Genomic DNA, 21,194 nt, shown 5'->3' with positions numbered 1-21,194 from the left:
AAGTGGAGGCAAAAGAACTGAGAACCAGTGGTGATTCTATGCCTTTCCTTTGTCAGCAGAGTTCTAAAAAAGGCCCTTCTCTATGGGCTAAAGATTCAGCAGTGACAGAAGAGGATTTAATAATATTCATTTTCCTTAGATTTTATTTATTTTTATTATTTTTTGAGACGGAGTCTCACTCTGTTGCCCAGGCTGGAGTGCAGTGGCGGGTCTCGGCTCACTGCAACCTCCACCTCCCGGGTTCCAGTGATTCTCCTGCATCAGCCTCCTGAGCAGCTGGGATTACAGGCACCCGCCACCATGCCCGGCTAAAGTTCTACTACTTTTATTGCTCATGATTCTATGTCTAAAAACTTTGCTAAATTATGCTCAAAATTTTTATTTATTCTTTGAGATTGGGTGATTTCATGGCCAATACAACCTTGAAAATGAGGCATGGTTTTATTTTTTAACATTTTGAAGTTTGGCAGCTTTTTAGAAAGCTAAGCACATGCTAACCATTTGATCCAGCAGTTTGGCTCCTTTACATTTACCCAAGAGAAATGTAAACATGTGTCCACACAAAGGCTTATATTGAAATGTTCATAGCAGAGACACTATAGTCAAAAACTGGAAATACATCAATGATCCATCAACTGGTGAACGCATAAACAAAATGTGATCTACCCACAATGGCCACACTGGTAGCTGACTATTAAAAAATAACAAAATACTCATATGAGCAACAACGTGAATGAACCTCAAAAACACACTAGACACAAAGGCTACATATTGTGTTATTCCATTTATACGAAATTTCTAGAAATGACAAAACAACAGATACAGAAAGCACATCATTTGTTGCCTGGATTTGAGGTGGGAGCAGAAATCAACAGCAAATGGCAAGAGGGAATTTTGGAGATGATAAGACTTTGGGGAAAGTGGACTGTGGTGACAGTTGCACAACTGTGTGTACCATTACCAAATCTTGTCAAATTGTACATTTCAAGTGGGTGACTTTTATGGTTATATTATACCTCAATAAATCTATGAGAAGGGGGAAGAGGAATATGTTGTTTAGGCAGTGGTCTGTCTTTAAGATGAACAAAAAAACACGTTAGGTTAAAAAAAAACAAGTATTCTAAGCACAAACTATTTCCTTGGGATATGATTGCAAATTTAAAATCTGCTCATGAGGAAATTAATATTTGCTCAAACACAGTGATCATCTGACATTTCAAGCTGATTCCTGTGTGGGTGGAAATGTGCAAGCACATCTGTGTTACCTCTTGGAATTCTTTGGAGGACTTTTTTTTGACAGGATCACAGGATAAACTGCCATCGTGTATGGGAAATGAGAAAAGAGACAATATCTGTGCTGAACTGGATGTGCCGGTGAGGTCTTTTTGAAAAAGCTGATGGGGTCAGATAGAGCTGGGGAGAGGGTGGAGAGTGATAAGGTAGGACTGGCAGCAAGATTCGAATTCTCCTCCCTCCAGCTGGCCTGCTGAGAGGACCAATGGACATAAGAAACAAAGCATGTCATAGGCCGTGCATTCAAACAATATCAATCGGCCCTCAGAGAAAGCACACAATGGTCAAGGTGGTATTTCAATAAAGCAGACAGCTGCCTTCTGGCCTGCATGTCAGCCTCCCTGCAGCCTGGAGAGTCACTTCTCTCTCTGTGGGAAAGCCTGCTGGAGGCATATTGGCTGCAAGATGAGGTTTCTTTTTCCATTTTCTTCTTCTTTTTTGCAAAAATCAGCTTGAAGCTCGTTAATGTCAGGAATGAGAGTGAAGCGCTCTTACGAAATATGAAAGGTGGGGTGCAGGCCAGGGGAAGGACTAAGAGGGTGGAGGTGTTGGAAAGGTGGGATAAAAGCATGGTGGAGGGGAAGGCGTGAGCCCTGTCATTTGGGCTGCTGCGCTTGGGCTTCTATTCCCTCAAGTGAGACTATCAGAAGGAGTCCGCATTTTTCAATAGAGCAGCACGACATTAAGCGGATGGTTTCTGAACACTGGCACTTCAGACTGTGAGGTCTCTGTGGGTGGGTTTTATGCCATGCTCTTTGGTTGCTGGAATAGAAATCCCACGGGAATCGTGTAGCAGCAGCAGCCTTTGTGGATAGCAAAGAGGATTATGTGAGGTGGGTAAGAGCTTTCTTTCCCCCTTTCTTCTCTTTTCTTTTTCTTTTTAATGGGGGCATTCAATTTCCCAGAGAAATGGAACCATGTCTTCACAGCCAAAGAAAAAAGGGAGGTTTAAGGCAGAGCTCAAATAATTCAGGCCAAAGAGGATTTGTGCTGGCCACCCCCTTTCACCTTCACCTTACATAGGAGAATATATTGTGAACAAGTACTTCTGAGGCAAAAAGGAGGAAAATGAGCCAAGAATAAAAACAAACAATTCATGGGTAAGGACATATAAGTGAAAATCAATATAGGAAAAGGCTTGAAACTCCTAGTAACTAGTGAAATACAAACTAAAGCAAACATGAAATACCAGTTTTTACATTTCTAATTTACAAAGATTGAAAGGTATTACAGTACTCTGAAGACAAGGAGCAGGCCTTCCATATACTGCTCGTGGGAATGTAAATTACAGTAGCCTTTTAGTAAGGCAACCAACAACTAGCTTTTTAAGCCTATAAAGAAATCAGAAAAGACCCCCAAGTCCTCCTCTTTGCAATTAAACTCACAGAAATGAAAAGCACCAGCTTGTTGGATGGCAGAAAAACTGGAAACAACCCAAAGCCATGAACCATGAATCAAAGAGGGATGAAGAATTATGGGGCATCTATATTATAGAGTGCCATGTAGATATTTAAAGAAGTGAGTTGGAGTCATATTGATTAATCTGGCAAAAATTTCCATAGTCTTTTATGCTTGCAAATGTTTCTAAGTAATACATATAGTAGATCTAATATTTAGTAAAAAACATAAACTCCCACCTCACCCCCAAAAGCATATAGAGGTCAATGTTTAGATGGATAGAAGAAAGAAAGAAAGAAAGAAAGAAAGAAAGAAAGAAAGAAAGAAAGAAAGAAAGACTAGGTAACTTGCTAACCTTGATTATCTTAACAGAGTAGGATGGGGGAAAAGCATTAATTTTTTTAATACATCTTTGAATTGTTCATTTGTGACAATGAACATGCATTGTTTTTTAATTAAACAATTTCTTTAATCTTTAATTTTAAGAAATAAAAAATTAATTAAAATTAAAGAATTTTTAAAAATTAAAGTCCTTTAATTAAAAAAGAAATACTGCTATGAACTCAGTCCTGTCCTGAGATCCTGTTTCTGCTATCAAACAGCTTACAACCTAGTTCAAATAATAATATAAACAAAAGCAACCAGAGAAAAACAAATGACAATACATGTCAAGATATTCTTTGCTTTTGGAGGCTGGACAACAATGTGGGCCAAGGCAGGAGGGTAGAATTATGTGTTATTTTTGTTTGATGGAAGAGAAGGTAGTCAGAGATTTGAAGTACAGGATTTATGTTATGAATACTGTGAGAGAAAAAAGGTTAAATCTACAGGGTGGAACTATCACATCAATCTTGCCAATTGTGTTTTTTCAAATGTTCCAAATCTTTGCAGACTATTTTTTATGTGAGAAAAATAAAGTCCTGTGTACTTAATAACAGAGACATGCTCTGGGAAACGTGTTGTTAGATGACTTTGTTGTTGTATGTATATCATAGGTGTACACCTCTTATACAAACCTAGATAATATAGCCTACTACACACCTACACACAATACGCTACAAAGCATGTTACTGTACTGAATACTGTAGACAATTGTAACAATTCACTAGGCAATAAGAATTTTTCAGCTCCATCATAATCCTATGGGACCACCGTTGTATATGTGGTCTGTCCTTGACTGAACTGTTATGTGGCACATGACTATATCAAAAGAAGTGTTTTAACATTTCCTGTTCTAATGGTGGATTTGTCCATTTCCTTTTGAATATTACTTAAATTGAGTGATGGGTTCATTGCATTATTTATCTCTGTTTATTCTACTTTAGAAAAAATGAGATTTATTTGGTGTATATAGAAACAAAACACATTTTCCTCTGGTCAATTTTTGCATTTTGTATTTTTGCAGCTATCACAAATTAAGAATTTTTATATCTTTCTGATGAAATGATCCTCTTATGATTGCATGGTTACCGTTTCTATCCCTAGTAATGCTTTTTATCTTAAAGTAAATTTTGTCAGATATTAATGTTGTTCCACAAGTTTTTTTTGACTGATATTTAACTAGTATGAGATGATTATGCCTGTTTTACTTTTTAGGTATGTCTCTGACTAATAGTTTATAGATAAGAGTTTTTAAAAATCTATACTTCCAATCTTTAAATGAAGAGTTTAGCCCATGTACATTTATTGTGTTACTGACATATTTAAGGTTTTTTTGTCCTGTATTATTTAATATTTTATAGTTGTCTCAGGCCTTTTCATTCAGTAACCTCTTTCCTTGTCTGATGCCTCTGGTATCCGACCCATAACTTTTTAATCTAGATATGGCCATTCTGCCGAAGTTTTCAGGTTGATGCCTCAGCCAGGCACTCTACCTGACTTTGTTAACTTTATTTTTATTTGCACTTGGTGCCACACTCTTCAGCCCACTCCACCTCCAGTCCCTGGGGCCACCACTTCTCTGGGAGGAGTAGCCAGGCATTTCTTGTCTCCTAAGCTCTAGCCATTGGATTCATCTTCATTCCTGACTTTTGTAGTCAACATGATCTGACATTGTTCTTTAAAATATATCTCTTTTCCATCATCTATTTCCATGACTATTATCACAACCCACATTTAAGTTCTTAGCACTTCATAGTTACACACTTAACAGCTACGATCCCATTTCCCGAGACGGTGATTAGTTATACATTTAAGCACATGACTTTGTTCTGGCTAATGTTATGTAAGACAAAGTCACTGGGAGATTCTTAGAAAAGTTTTTCTCTGAGACAAAGGGACACATAAGGAGAGAAATTAGCCTTCCTGTGTTTGGAGGTGATTGCACACAAAAGCAATATCTGAAACTGAGACCACCCTCTGTGACCATAAGTGAACGAGCTTGAAGATGAAAATCAATGTGGTGAAGAGCAGAAAGGTGGAAAAGCCTAGGTTATTGATGATGTCAGTCCTAGAACCAGTACAACTAGATCCAAATGTTGTTGACATCAATTACAGACAAACATTCCTCTACCAACAGCACAAAACAAAGTAGCTTAGAATATGTGAGCAGCCACTATAGAGTGGAACTGTTAATAAACATATTACTATACAGTTAATTATACAGGCATACCTTGTTTTATTGTGCTTCTCTTTAATGTGCTTTGCAGATATTGCATTTTTTACAAATTGAAGGTTTATGGCAACCCTGCATTGAACAAGTCTATAGGCACACTTTTTCAACAGCATGTGTTTACTTTGTCCTTGCGTAACATTTTGGTAATTTTCAAAACATTGCAAAACGTTTTCATCATTATTTTATCTGTTATAGTGATCTGTGATCAGTGATCTTTGATGCTACTACTGTAATTTTTTTGGGGAGCCACAAACTGCTCCCATATGAGGCGGCGAACTTATCTGATAAATGTTGTGGGTGTTCTGACTGCTCCAAGGACCCTGCCCCTCTCCTCTGGTCTCCCTATTCCCTGAGGCACACAATACTGAAATTAGGCCAGTTAATATCCCAACAATGACCTCTAAGTGTTCAAGTGAAACGAAGACTCACGTGTTGATCTAGCTTAAATCAAAAGCTAGAAATGATTAAGCTTAGTGAGGAAAGTTGTGTTGAAAGCTGAGATAGGCTGAAAGCTAGGCCTCTTGCACCAGTTAGCCAAGTTGTTGAAATGGCAACAAAGGATTTAGAAGGTTACAGAAATGTAGTTGATAAAGCAGCAGCAGGGTTTGAGAGGATTGACTCCAATTTTGAAATAAATTCTACTATGGGTAAATGCTATCCAACAGCATCACATAGTACAGACAAATCTTTCACAAAAGGAAGAGTCAGTCAATAAGACAAACTTCATTGTTGTCTTATTTTTAAAAATTGCCACAGCCACCTCAGTCTTCAGCAACCACCACCCTGATCAGTCAGTAGACATGAATGTGGAGGCAAGACCCTCCATCAGCAAAAAGATTACAACTCACAGAAGGCTCAGATAATTGTTAGCATCTTTTTAGCATAAAGTAGTTTTAAAATTAAGACATGCACAGTTTTTTAAGACAAAATGCTATTGCACACCTAGTAGACTACACTATAGTGCAAATATAACTTTATATGCACTTGGAAACAAAAGTTCTTGTGACTTGCATTATTTCAATTGTTTATTGCAGTGGTCTGGAACCAAACCCAGAATATCTCAGAGGTATGCTCATATAAAGAAAAATATAATGTCTAGAAAAGGATTGATGTTCATTTATATATTTTACCCAATTCTTCCACACTAGGGAACTCGTTAAAAAAGGTTTAGCAGGTGTGGTTAAGAGGACTATTTTTGGTTTGATTCTGTTCTTTTTTAAAATTTATTTTATTTTCATTTTATTTTTGTTTAACCCTAAGCTTGCCAATGTTTTCTTTTTTTCTTTTTTCTTTTTCTTTTTCCTGCACAGTGTTTATTAGAAATCTCTGGGATCAACATCTGTAAAGGAGAAGGGAAAGAAAGTGTTGGGTAGCTACATCCTAAACTGAGCCCACAGGAAAAATTTGGAAGAAGAATGGTCCTCCATAGTGGTCTTGAGTTCAAAAGAAATAACTCGTCCTTTGTAGCCCCATGTCCATCAGTCACTGAATGTGAGCCATGTAGCCTTGGACCTGGAGTCTGGGTTAACACAATTTCAGAGGGGCTGGCTATGAAAGGGTGGCAGCGGACATACTCGCAACAGTAAGGACAACAAGATGTTCATTGTTTCACTGAAGGAAAATCTGAATGGTGCATCACTAGTTAACAAGATAATTATTTACCACAAATAAAATGGTACAATTGTATTATCTTGATCCTTATTGCTTGACATATTTTATTATACACTGCTACTTTATTCAAGTCAGAGATCCATAGCCTTAAACCTAATATTGAATTCTAGAGGGAAAATGCAATTACATGCAATAGCAATTACATGGCTAAGAGCTAAGTAGCTAATTGGAGTTGAGGTTTATCCTTTTAAAGAAAATGGCCATACTGCTCAAGGTAATTTATAGATTCAATGCCATCCCTATCAAGCTACCAATGACTTTCTTCACAGAATTGGAAAAAACTACTTTAAAGTTCATATGGAACCAAAAAAGAGCCCACATTGCCAAGTCAATCCTAAGCCAAAAGAACAAAGCTGGAGGCATCACACTACCTGACTTCAAACTATACTACACAGCTACAGTAACCAAAACAGCATGGCACTGGTACCAAAACAGAGATATAGACCAATGGAACAGAATAGAGCCCTCAGAAATAATGCCGCATATCTACAACCATCTGATCTTTGACAAACCTGACAAAAACAAGAAATAAGGAAAGGATTCCCTATTTAATAAATGGTGCTGGGAAAACTGGCTAGCCATACGTGGAAAGCTGAAATTGGATCCCTTTCTTACACCTTATACAAAAATTAATTCAACATGGATTAAAGACTTAAATGTTAGACCTAAAATCATAAAAACCCTAGAAGAAAACCTAGGCAATACCATTCAGGACATACTCATGGGCAAGGACTTCATGTCTAAAACACCAAAAGCAAGGGTAACAAAAGCCAAAATTGACAAATGGGATCTAATGAAACTAAAGAGCTTCTGCACAGCAAAAGAAACTACCATCAGAGTGAACAGGCAACCTACAGAATGGGAGAAAATTTTTGCAACCTACTCATCTGACAAAGGGCTAATATCCAGAATCTACAATGAACTCAAACAAATTTACAAGAAAAAAACAAACAACCCCATCAAAAAGTGGGCAAAGGATATGAACAGACACTTCTCAAAAGAAGACATTTATGCAGCCAAAAGAGACATGAAAAAATGCTCATCATCACTGGCCATCAGAGAAATGCAAATCAAAACCACAATGAGATACCATCTCACACCAGTTAGAATGGCAATCATTAAAAAGTCAGGAAACAACAGGTGCTGGAGAGGATGTGGAGAAATAGGAACACTTTTACACTGCTGGTGGGACTGTAAACTAGTTCAAACATTGTGGAAGTCAGTGTGGCGATTCCTCAGGGATCTACAACTAGAAATACCATTTGACTCAGCAATCCCATTACTGGGTATATACCCAAAGGATTATAAATCATGCTGCTATAAAGACACATGCACACGTATGTTTATTGTGGCACTATTCACAATAGCAAAGACTTGGAACCAAGCCAAAATATCCAACAATGATAAACTGGGTTAAGAAAATGTGGCACATATACACCATGGAATACTATGTAGCCATAAAAAAGGATGAGTTCATGTCCTTTGAAGGGACATGGATGAAGCTGGAAACCATCATTCTCAGCAAACTATGGCAAGGACAAAAAACCAAACACCGCATGTTATCACTCATAGGTGGGAAATGAACAATGAGAACACATGGACACCGGAAGGGGAGCATCACACACTGGGGCCTGTTGTGGGGTGGGGGGAGGGGGGAGGGATAGCATTTGGAGATATACCTAATGTTAAATGACGAGTTACTGGGTGCAGTACACCAACATGGCACATGTATGCATACGTAACTAACCTGCACGTCGTGCACATGTACTCTAAAACTTCAAGTATAATAAAAAAAAATACAGCACTAACACCCCTAAAAAAAAAAACAAAACAGTGTTTCTAGGTCTAATTTGTCTCCCAAATTGCAATAAATATGCTAGTTCTAAAGACGAATATTTTCCATAAATAAAAAAGTTATTTGGGCAAGTAACCTAACCGGTTTCTTCATCTATAGAATAGATGATAATAGATGTTTCACAGTGCTGTATAAGCAGAAGTTCTATCCACACTTTCTTTAAAAGCTTGCCAATGTTTTCTTTCCTTGAACAGCATTTGTCTTATTTTGATATCCACCTGCAATCATATTAGAAACTTAGTAAAAACTACTTAGTGATTCCACTTTGAATTTGCAGCCTTATGACCAAAATGTTTTGAGTCTAAGCCTATCCATATGCCAGAAAAACTTCAGGAACTGTTAATGTCTCTTCTTTTACAGAAATTCCATCTCTATCTTGATGTAACAGGGTTGATCAAGAAAATTAGAAGCTGAGGGGCCAGAAAGCTAATTTCCTTAAATGCAACAAAAAGAAAAGTTTTTCCAACTACCCCTGTGCAATAAGAAATATTTCTTTCAAGTACCAATTTCTTCAACTGTACAATGAATTATAATTTGAAGATTTTTTAAAATAATAGAGTAACAACAAAATATGATAAAATTAAGACTATATGAAAATAGAGTAAATGGAATAATAATTCAAATAAAGACTAAAATAAAATGACATTTATTATGGATTTTGTAATCAGTACACAATTATATATTTAAATTTTACTTTATAGACATAAGATTACAGCCAAGGAGGTTAATTTCAAATTTTATGACCAGCCACTTGTATTTTTTTATCACATATGAAAATATTCACTCTTACTACTTTACTTCAAACAGTGACCTATAAGTTTATTTAGACAATAATAATTAAAGGCCTTTTCTTTTTCAGGACAATAAAAAAATTAAAGGACATTGAAAATACTGCTAAAGAAACTTCACTTCTTGATTATGGCCTCTGCATTGAAGATCTGTAGCAATTATTTTAATTAATTTTCAAATCTTCCCACAGCCTCTCTGTTCAAAGAAATATTATCTTGAAATAATTTTTGTGAATACAAATCAAAAATTGATCCACAAGACAATTCTACTGTAAAGACACATGCACACTTACGTTTATTACAGCACTATTTACAATAGCAAAGATTTGGAACCAACCCAAATGCCCATCAATCATAGAGTGGACAAAGAAAATGTGGCACATATACACCATGGAATACTATGTAGCCATAAAAAAGAAGGAGTTCATGTTCTTTGCAAGGACATGGATGAAGCTGGAAACCATCATTCTCAGCAAACTAACACAGGAACAGAAAACCAAACACCACATGTTTTCACTCATAAGTGGAGTTGAACAATGACAACACATGGACACAGGGAGGGGAACATCACACATCAGGGCCTATTGGGGAGTGGAGGGAAAGAGGAGGGAGAGCATTAGGACAACTACCTAATGGATGCGGGGCTTAAAACCTAGATGACGGGTTGATAGGTGCAGCAGACCACCATGGCGCATGTATACCTGTGTAACTAACCTGCATGTTCTGCACATACATCCCAGAACTTAAAGTAAAAAAAAAAAAAAAAAAAAAACAGTTGATCTACAAAACAGTATTACAAGTCACTTATTTTAACAAGTCTGCTAAATATTTTCTGCATGAGTTTTCTTGATTACAATATATTGATGACATGGACACACTTTTTTTTTTTTTTTTTTGAGACGGAGTCTCGCTCTGTCGCCCAGGCTGGAGTGCAATGGTGCGATCTCCGATCTCGGCTCACTACAACCTCCGCCTCCCGGGTTCAAGCGATTTTACTGCCTCAGCTTCCCGAGTAGCTGAGACTACAGGCGCCCACCAACACGCCTGGCTAATTTTTTTGTATTTTTAGTAGAGACGGGGTTTCACTGTGTTACCCAGGATGGTCTCAATCTCCTGACCTCGTGATCCGCCCGCCTTGCCCTCCCAAAGTGCTGGGATTACAGGCGTGAGCTACTGCGCCCGGCCAACACACTTTTAATATAACAGAATATTTAGTTACATCGGTTTCCCATCCACCTGCTGAAATCATTTAATGATTGTATTGGTCATTCCCACTGATTGGTGGGAACTCTTATACTAATGGTTCCCATAATTTCCACTGCATTATTTTTCTTGCCAGACTTAGTTCATTTGCAGCCTGAAGAATCGCTCTTCTATTGGGCCACCTTGAAGTTGGTCTTCTAGTTCTTTAACATCTGGTTCCACTTCAGCCATAGCCAGCTTGTCATTTGTAATCTGTTCTGTATGCTTTTTATATGCTTCATTTTTAGGGATTTGCTAAAGAATATCAAGAGTCTTTGTGTACAATATTCTTAGCCTCTCATGTAGGCTCTTTCATAAAGCCAATGGTGTTCCTCAGTGTCTGATTCTGTTCTTGCTATTCCATGCTCTCCTTGCCACCATGTCTTTATATCAAAACTTTTACTATCACTTACAGGAAAAAATAAATCTCAACCTCAGCTTAAGTGATAACTCTTATTTTAAATTCTGGCTCTTTTAAAGTTATGGATAAGGAGGGGTCCTTCATACATACTGAAAGCTACCCACCACAAGTTACCATTACTTTTATACTGCATTGCTACAAGGTAGTTCATCGCCTCTGAGAAACTTGAGGTTCTTTTCTTGTTATCTGGGGAATGGTTCAGCCTCTGTTTGCTTGGAATTGCTTTTGTTGGGCTATCCCCAACTGTTCTCTGTCCTTTACCTCCATTCAATGAGGGATTAGAATAAGTTTATTTATTTATTTATTTATTTATTTATTTAGTTAGTTAGTTAGTTAGTTAGTTAGTTAGTTATTTTGAGACGGAGTCTTGTTCTGCTGCCCAGGCTGGAGTGCAGGGGCATGATCTCGCTCACTGCAGCCTCTGCCTCCCAGGTTCAAGCGATTCTCCTGCCTCAGCCTCCCAAGTAACTGTGATTACAGGTGTGCACCACCGTGAGTGACTAATTTTTGTATTTTTAGTAGAGACAAGGTTTTGCCATATTGACCAGCCTGGTCTCGAACTCCTGACCTCAGGTGATCCACCTTGTCCTCCCAAAATGCTGGGATTACAGGCATGAGACACTGTTCCTGGCCTAAAATAAGTTTAGGCACTGCTGAAGAGAAAGAGCAGGCATGTTTTATATTTTGATGTTTTTCTTTGTTAATTTCAATGAATTTCTTCATTGCAAAGAAACATGGACTGTAAACTACTTCCTGTGTAACACCATTAAACCTCCTTCCTGCTGAGATTCAAGCCTGGAGTCTCACAGTACACCCAGCATGATGCTTGGGTTGGTGGGGATACATACTGGTTTAGAATTTCCAAGGGACTGAGCTACAATGGAGTTTATTTTTGCAGCCTGCCCAACTTCCAACTGGGGAGTTGCAATTTAATTAGTGAAAAAGCTGAGCCACTTTTCCTTATTCTCTCTCTGTGAAGAGGCAAGATGGTGGTAGAACTAGATTGCAGGACAAAGGGACTCTTCACTCTATTCCTTACCTGGGAGGGCACAGCACTTTATCTAGGCTGAAGAGGAGAAAAAAATGAACAAAAGTTCAACCTTAAAGAGAAGTGAAAATGGCATAAAAAATGTTATGAAACGAATATAAAAATGGTAATTCCAAAATAAAAATAGATCAGAGTTAGATATTTTTACATGTAGGAATCTGTGACTTCCTGAATGGTAACCACTTTTTCCATGGTTTAAAAAAATAAATCAGTGACTTATAAAGCACTGCTTCTATCCTCCAATTTAGGAAGAACATTTGGTGTATAGAAAATAAAATTATCTGTAGCTTTTATCTGTAGCTTTACTGTATTGACCTTTTAAAGTATTTCTTTTGTTTGTTTTTGTAAAAACGGGGCCATTTTTATGTGACATAAACATTTTTAAAAGTGTTTTCACCACTCCCAAGTCAATCGTCCTGTTATTTTGGACTCTAACTTGCGTCATTTGATTTCACTGAAACGCTTGGGGCATCTCTATTGCTACATTGCTGTAATTAATCATTTCCTTTTCAGTTAATCTGGCATGGGGCCTCTCTTTAGCCAGACATAGATGTCTCCTCTTCTCAGCTCGTATTTTTTAGTTTTATCTACTTCCATGTGTGTTCTCCATTGGAGTTTATTTTTGTCATTTGGTCATTCATTATGTGATGACAGGAGGGTGGGAAGAAAGGTAATTGGCTGGTAGGTGTCTTGATCAAGAGGAAATCCCGATCATATTTATTTTTAAGAAGAAGAAAAAGAAACCAGAATACACAAGAAATAACTTCCAAAGATTCAAATAACTAGGAGGAGAGCTTTCCTATGTAAGCGAAAAGCTTTGATGACAATGTTTTCTTAGGGGGCTAACATACTAAATAGAATAGAAATAGACCCCAGTAGCTGATATGAGTTGGACGCAAAACTTCCATAGATTTTCAGGAAAAAAAAAATGCTTTTATTATAGAAAATGTAAAACATACAAAACTAGAGAGACTAATATATTGAGACAATAGAAAGTAATGAAATATACTCAAGACCCAACTTAAGCAATTGTCACTTTCCACGGATCTCTTAATTTTTTATCTTCTAAATAGGACTTCCCTGCAATTTCAACTGGTCAAGCTTTAAGGGAATCAAAGCCTCCCTCAAACGAGGGTAAGTGGCAGCCTTGAAGATTCCTACAAAATGCTTTTTTAAAAGGTGAATTATTTTATTTAAGCATGCATGCATGCATACATAAAGACAAATACACAAATAAAATGTATAGCTCAAGGATCCTTTATTAACTACGTGCATCTCTGTGACTAACTCCTAGGTCAAGAAACAGAATATTACCAGCATCCCAGAGTCCCCCTGTGCCTTCTTCTAGTTATTAGCTCCTCTGGAGATGAATGTTATACTGGCTCTGTCCCAATACATTAGTTTTGCCTGTTTTAGAACTTCATATAAGTGATTGAATTGTATACTATGTACAAGGTTGCATCTGGCAACTTTCTCGCCAGTTATGTTTGAGAGATTCATTGTAGTTTTAGTTCATTCATCTTCATTGCATATAGTGCACCATTATAGGGATGTAGCACAATTTATCATTCTACTGTTGATAGACATTGGGATTGTTTTTAATTTGGGGTTATTACAAATGCTGCTACTATGACTATTCCTATGCACATATTCCTATTTACATTCCTGTTGGGCGTATATCTAGGGATGGAATTACTGAGTCACAGGAATATAATCAACTTAAATAAATACCGTCAGTTTTCTAACATGGTCATTTCTATTTACATTGCCACCTGCGGTACATAACCTCATCGGGATATGGTATTGTTGGTCTTCTTAATTTTTTTTTTTTTTTTTTTTGAGACGGAGTCTCGCTCTGTCCCCCAGGCTGGAGTGCAGTGGCGTGATCTCGGCTCAGTGCAAGCTCCGCCTCCTGGGTTCACGCCATTCTCCTGCTTCAGCCTCCAGAGTAGCTGGGACTACAGGCACCCGCCACCACACCTGGCTGTTTTTTTTTTTTTTTTTTTTTTTGTATTTTTTAGTAGAGATGGGGTTTCACCGTGTTAGCCAGGATGGTCTCGATCTCCTGACCTCGTGATCCACCCGCCTCGGCCTCCCAAAGTGCTGGAATTACAGGCTTGAGCCACCGCGCCCGGCCTGGTCTTTTTAATTTATGTCACTCTGGTGAGTGTACAGATATATCACATGTAATTTTAATTTGCAATTTCTGGCTAATGAGGTTGAATACTTTCATGTTTCGATATTCTCTTTCATAAAGTGCCTCTTTTGCCTATTTTTTTCTGTTGGTTTGTGTGTCTTTTCCTTATTGATTATAAGAGTTATATATTCTTGAAAAATATGAGCCATTTGTCAGACATTTGTGTTGCAAATACCATTTCCCACCGAATGACTTACCTTTTCATGGCCACTAGTTTTTTGTTTTGTTTTTTAGATAAATACAACTTTTTCATTTTTATTTTTAAAATTTCTGGTACCTTTTGTATCCTATTTAATAAACTTTCATTTATTCCAAAATAATCTCTCATGTTTTCCTCTGAAAGTTGTATTGTTTTGCACTTCATATTTAGATCTACAATTTATCTGGAGTTGATTTTTTTAGTAGTATCAGGTAGGAGGTTCAGATTTATGTTTTTCCTATATAGGTATGCAATTAATTTAACATAATTTGTTGTGATGACAAATCCCCACTTCTCTGCTATATGATTTTTTGTCATTTGTATTCTTATATATGTGGGTCTGCTTCTGGACTCCCTATTCTATTCTATTAGCCTACTTGCATATGATTATGCCAATACTACACTGTTGCTCTAGCTTTATAATTTGCCTTGGCAGTGGATAGAACTCCTCTTCCAATTCTGCAGTTCTTCTTCTAGACTGACTATGACTTGCTATACTTAGTCCTTTGCATTTCACATGCATTTTGGATTACTATATCAATTTGTCTGTTTACATACACACACACAGACACACACACACACACACACAGACACACACATACACACACACACACACACACACACACAGACACACACATACACACACAACACCCCTCTGCTGAAATTTGTATTGGGATTGTATTGAGTATTTGGATCACTTGGTTAGGGGCCAGTTGGGTTCTTTGTGTATGGCAGGTGGGCAACTGCAGGCAGAGGAGGCTGGAAAGGTAAGTGGGCCTAGATAAGGCAGGGCACAAAAGAGGATGTTAGGTATTTTGAACTTTGTTCCAAGAACAGAGAGAAGCAGGGGAGTGTTGACAATTGTTGATCATACTTATATGGCCCTTGCCAGTGGTTGGCTTTGTGAAGCTAGAATTCTGCTTTGTAGAAGTGTAAAGCATCCAGAAAGCACATATGTCCAGATGTCATTTCTTATAAAGTCCAGTCTACTGCTGCATTATCCTCTTCATTACTATCTAAAATTACATAGAAGTGACTTCTAGAGGGTGAAGTCCATCTCAAAAACATAGCTCCTTTCTTATTCACAGCCTCAAATTCATTGTTCTTAGACTAAGTGGTACTAATAACCCACAGTCAGTTTAATGGCCTCTATATCTATGTGACGGGAATGCCGTCTCATAGCCCAGCTGTGTAGAGAGAGCAGGGCATCTTCACGGGGTTGTTGGAGCCTATTGTCTAAGTAGTATCTTTATAGCCTCTCAGCAAACAGGAAGAGCTACATCCCCTAGACAGCTGTGGTTTTTGATAGTCTTGGGGAGGGGGTCATGCTGGGAAAGACAGGAAGGAGAAGAGAAGCATGTAAATTGAGTCCTACATAACTTTTACATCCAATATGAGCCCGGATTCATATATGCTCATATTGAGTGTCCATGGGTCCTCTACCCTCTCCTGATTATGGATTTGTGTAGCATATGTAAGTCTGTGTATGCATATATATAATACATACAATTTTGAAAATGTAGAGAATTATACACAATTATCAACCAGGAGAGCTATTTCCTTCATAATCAATGAGGACATCACTCTCTGTGGTTGTGCATTACTCAATCAGCTCATTTGTAAATGCAGCCCTGCTGCCATTATGAATTTCTTTACTGATGGAAGAAGATGCCAGCCCAAGTTACTCTTCAGGCATCCTTTGATCTGCCTCAATTTGGCTTGAAAAGCAGAACAGAAATAATTGTGGTGATGAGTCTCTATTGGAACCTAAATCTACACGTCAAAAAACAAGACAAGAGTTTGTAATTATCCTCTTCAATCCTCTCTTTTCCTTAGTCTGTCCAAAGAGCTGGATGGCTGAGCATGTGCTGTGTAAACTAAAGGGGTTTTCCAGGAGCTTTCTGAATCCAATTATTAGTAACAAGTTCTTCTGAAGTCAAGTTTGCACAAAAGTGTTCAGATCTGGTGTCAAATCCAGGTCTCCATTCTATGCCCTCTTCCTTAAAGCCAAGTTGCCCTTTGTGGTCCTTGGTATCATTTCCTACATAAATATCTTGGTTTGTGCCATTTTCATTTATCATTGAAATTTTAGTAGAGTTGAGCCTCAAAGAGAGAGAGTTTGGATCTTGTTCTTATTTCTCCCCAAATGAGCATTTTTAATTTTCTGAGTAAATTTACTAAACTTTTCTTAATGCCAGGACATTGGGAAGAGAAGACTTTGTTCGGTTGTAGAAGATTCTGTTACATCCTTCCTCGAAGACAATGATTACCACTTACTCGTGGTGCATTTGCATACCTTCAAAAATCCAAGAAAGGAAACGGAGTCGTCTCCAGTGAAGATCTACTCTAAGGGATCTGCTGCCTCCATTCAGACACAACTATCTGGAAGCTTCTCAAGACTGAAAAAAGTTACATCTCACTAGCTTCACGACAATATGTAAAGTATTTGGCAATGTGCCTTGTTAAGCATTAAAGAAATGGCAGTTATTATTAAGCTGTCACTGTTTTGAAGTTTTGCATTTTTTGACTTTGAAAATATAAGATGAAACAAATAGTAAAATAAGGGAAGAGAAGGTTCATCAATGTATATTTTGCAAATACTTAGGGTTTTCTTTTAGCTGTTTCTTTTTAAAAATTCTGGATATCATTAAATGCTGGTGGTGACTTTTTATCATGCAAGAAGAAATATGTGAGTTCTATTTGTCACAGAACACTAAATCCCCAGGAAAAGGGACTAAAATTCTCTAAGTCTCTTATGCTTACTTCAAACCTGTGTTAGACTATTGAGTTAAGGACAACTCTGTCCATACACACTGAATTAGCAAGCAAGTAACTTTTCTCTAAGGACTTGTTTTTCCCAACCTCACTTGATTCTGTTCTGAAGCATAAAGTTGCTTAATAATTACAGTAACAGATGATATTTTTAGCCATATGTCCAATTCTATTAAAATTTTATGAGTTAGTCACATTGTATAAAATTCCCATGAGTAAAGTTACATAAAAGCAATGGGAGGAGGTTATTAACGGTTAGTGGAATGCTGGAGAAAAATCTTACATAAAAATGTCTGCATTTTGTTCCTAATGTATAATGGCATATACCCCAGTCCTCTGCTTAACATTATGTGTTTGGTGCCCTTTCGTGATGCTACCCTGATTTACAGCAATGACAGAATAGAAATTGAGTTTCATTCACATGCTTTCAGAAGTCACACTCCAGAATAAAATTTTGGATCTGCCCTTATCTAAGTACTTTCTTCAAGAGGAATATTTAAATTATGGCTTAAAGAAGGTTCAAATTAACTGGAGAAATGTCACAAGGAGAGGCCAGTGGCTATCCAAAGCCCTCTGAAGTTGTTTAAACTTGAGTTATCCTTATCCTTGGTCTAGGAGTCTTGTTCCATAGGCATTAATGCCTGATTCAGTTAGTGTCTGAGAATAGATTTGTCTCATGGACCAACTCACTTTAACCCAAGCTCATGAGAGACCAATGTCTAAACATCAGATGGCTTATGTATTAATTTATGATGAAACTATAACTGATGTGGGAAATGGAAAAGGCATCAGAAGATCAGAAAGTATGGGATTCCGAAATAGTGATTTTATTGTATGTTAAATGTTATTATGCTATGATAGCATGATGTACTCATTCATATAAAATACACGTATCTGCATTGTCTAGCCTCGAGGGAGAGTCTTGGAAATATTACCCATTATTTTACTATGTTGCAGAATAGGCCATGGCTCTGTTGTATTTTTAAACACATATGGTATGGACATTCTGGTGGTGGGTGGGGAGGTCCAACCACAACCTGTAATATGTGGTGCAGAACTGCCCCACATATTACAGGATGTTATTCTTTTCTGACCCCTACTACAGATTACAGTGATGCTCTCCAATCTTTACAACAACCAAAAGTGCCCTCACATACTCTTCACTGCCCCATGGGGGGAAGGAGTCTACTCCTAGTTAAGGTCCACAAATGGGCCTCAGTTGGAAAGAGTCAAGAAATTATAAAACCTTTTCCTTTTACACAGCATGCACAATTTTTTATTGGCTTTTTTTCTTAGATTATTTGGCCTTATGCTTCTCTTTCTTTAGATAATCTCTTAGAGGTCCATGTCACAGATATGATATGATAACCAGGGACGTCTCACAGGAGGCTACCTGGGGATCAGGATAGAGTACATGGAGAAGAATCAAGGAGCAGGCTCTAAGGGCCTGTGTTATCAATGTAAGTGCATCTTGGTACATTTTTTACTGGCAGAATCTGCCCCCCCAACCCAAAAGATCCTACATAGAACTCCAGTGTAATCTTCAGACAAGAGTGAAGTGCTTTGGTAGAAATGCTGATGCAGTGGAGGGTAGGAGACAGCTGGAGGGAGACGCTCTGTCTGCTCAACTTCCTTGGCAGTCCCCCATGAGATAGCTACATGAAACCTTAGTGTTCTAAGGATAACAATTTTAAAAACTCTGATCTAGGCTCATGCAGGGTTTGGCTGTTTCTGCTCATTAAGGTAGACAATGACACATGGATTTGAGGCCAAAACTCTACCTAGTAAAATGGTGTGTCTCTGTCTGGAGTGTGTGCTCAGGAGTTTCCAATGGCAGATGACAACTGTTTCTAGATCTAGGAATTCAGACTTGGCTACCTTTTCCTCAGAAGCATGAGGTTACTCCTGCATTGGGAAAGATTACTCCTCCCTTCCTGGGACCATGCTTCTGGGGCTGTACGTTGCCATACTAGTATCCTAAATTCTCTTTGGTGCTCAAGTGCACATCCCCACACCTTGCTCACTGCTCACTAGACACAGTAGTGTTTTTAATTATCTCTCTCCTACCTTTGAACACATCGTCTATTATTAGGGTGGGTTTTTATATAGCTGTCCTGATCTACTCTGTATTAATTTTGTTGTTTAACTTAGTAAAGGCAAATTGTATTTTTTTGGACCTCTCTGGAAGTCCAGAGGCACTCTGCTGTGGTCTCAGGGACCACCAATCTAATTTCTGTAGTTGTCTCTAGGTACAATTAAAGGGAAAAATACAACAAAATCTAAGAGATCAAAAGAAAACCTTAACTTTTAGTTGTAGTGTGTCTTTGTACACCCCCAGTAATTGTAAGGTGAATGGTTCACAAATAAGGATGCTTCCATGAGTCCTGAGTGGTCTATTTTCAATACAGAAAGAAAAACTTTTGATTGGGGTGAAGCTGAAGAATTATATATTCTCTGAGCTCTCTCCCTTCCTCCCTGGAACAAGTACACTTTGGGTAGGCAACAAATAAATTAAACAGCTGATATGACTATTACCAAGAAGATTCTGCCATATCTTCTCTGACTTCTAAGGCCAGCCTGAGGGAAAACATGTTTTTCGTTAATAGTCCCAGGTTCGAACTATTCATATTTGGGTGTCTCTTCTCTCCCTTCTATCCTTTCTTCCACTTTTGGTACCCACTGCCTTGTTACTCTCTTCTTTAGACCACCAAATCAGCTCTATGATTTTTTACTTTTAGCTTTACTTTTTAATTTTAACCAAAAATATTTAAAATAAAATTGCAAGCTGATTATGTTAGCAGAATCTTAGGCATCAGGGAGTTGAATAAGAATTTTAAAGATGGTAAGAACTTTCTAGAACTCTGAACATCACTCCACGTGAGGACTTACCATCTTTCTTTCCACACTTCAAAGAAGAGGAGTTGATGATCTGACTGGTCAACTTGGGCAACATTGACTTGTGAGTGTTTGTATTGTTCCTTCAGGTAAGAAAGTACTCCCTAATCCACACTCACTTTTCAATCCATGAGACTTAGTGGGGCCATGGCCTATCCTCTGTGACATTTTGACCATTTCTCTCAACATGAATCAGAAGCTGCTCCACAGAACCTGAAAGCTCACTCCTTTCTTCTCTCAATTTTCTTACTCCATGCATTTAGCCCAAGATTACAATATAAGAAGTGGTAGAAGTTCTGCTCAGAACTTAATTCTCAATTGTTTACTTCAATCTTTGCCTTCCAGAGAGCTCTACATTTGAACAGTGGATATGTGTGTAGCTATTGATGGGAGTGAACTTTACACTTACTTGGTTGTTGTTCTTTGCATAGAGTTCTCACAGGTACTTTTATTGACAGTACAGAGTAGGGGAGAAGAATTGTGGGAAGAGAGTAGCATTAATTGGCAGAGCAGGAATAGAAAAATCCTAGGCCTGTGATCATGCTAATGATGAGCCTCCCAGCTCTACCATGATGTTATGAGCTCGTTGGAGTTCATTTTTCAACTGCAGAGTGTTTCAAGAGCTCAAGATATTCTCTAGTGAGAGAGAAAATTTCTCCTCTTTTTCTCTTACAATCACATAGGTTAGAAAGAGGAATTTAGTAAACCGAGATTAACCAAAAATGGTGAACATTCATAGAAACTGAGAATCATGAATGGTGGAAAAGTCCAGGCTTATAATTAATTAATATCAATTTACCA

General features: G+C 37.8%; 1 pseudogene; it reads right to left on the bottom strand.

The window, feature by feature from the left end:
* Nucleotides 1-10,830: 10,830 nt before the first annotated feature.
* Nucleotides 10,831-21,194, bottom strand: part of LOC109026772 (NADH dehydrogenase [ubiquinone] 1 alpha subcomplex subunit 5-like) — a 30,972-nt pseudogene continuing 20,608 nt past the window's right edge.

Source organism: Gorilla gorilla, chromosome 4, assembly GCF_029281585.2.
Source record: "Gorilla gorilla gorilla isolate KB3781 chromosome 4, NHGRI_mGorGor1-v2.1_pri, whole genome shotgun sequence".
Taxonomy (NCBI): domain Eukaryota; kingdom Metazoa; phylum Chordata; class Mammalia; order Primates; family Hominidae; genus Gorilla; species Gorilla gorilla.
Note: the sequence above shows the minus strand (reverse complement) of the source record. Positions and strands in the feature narration are given on the sequence as shown.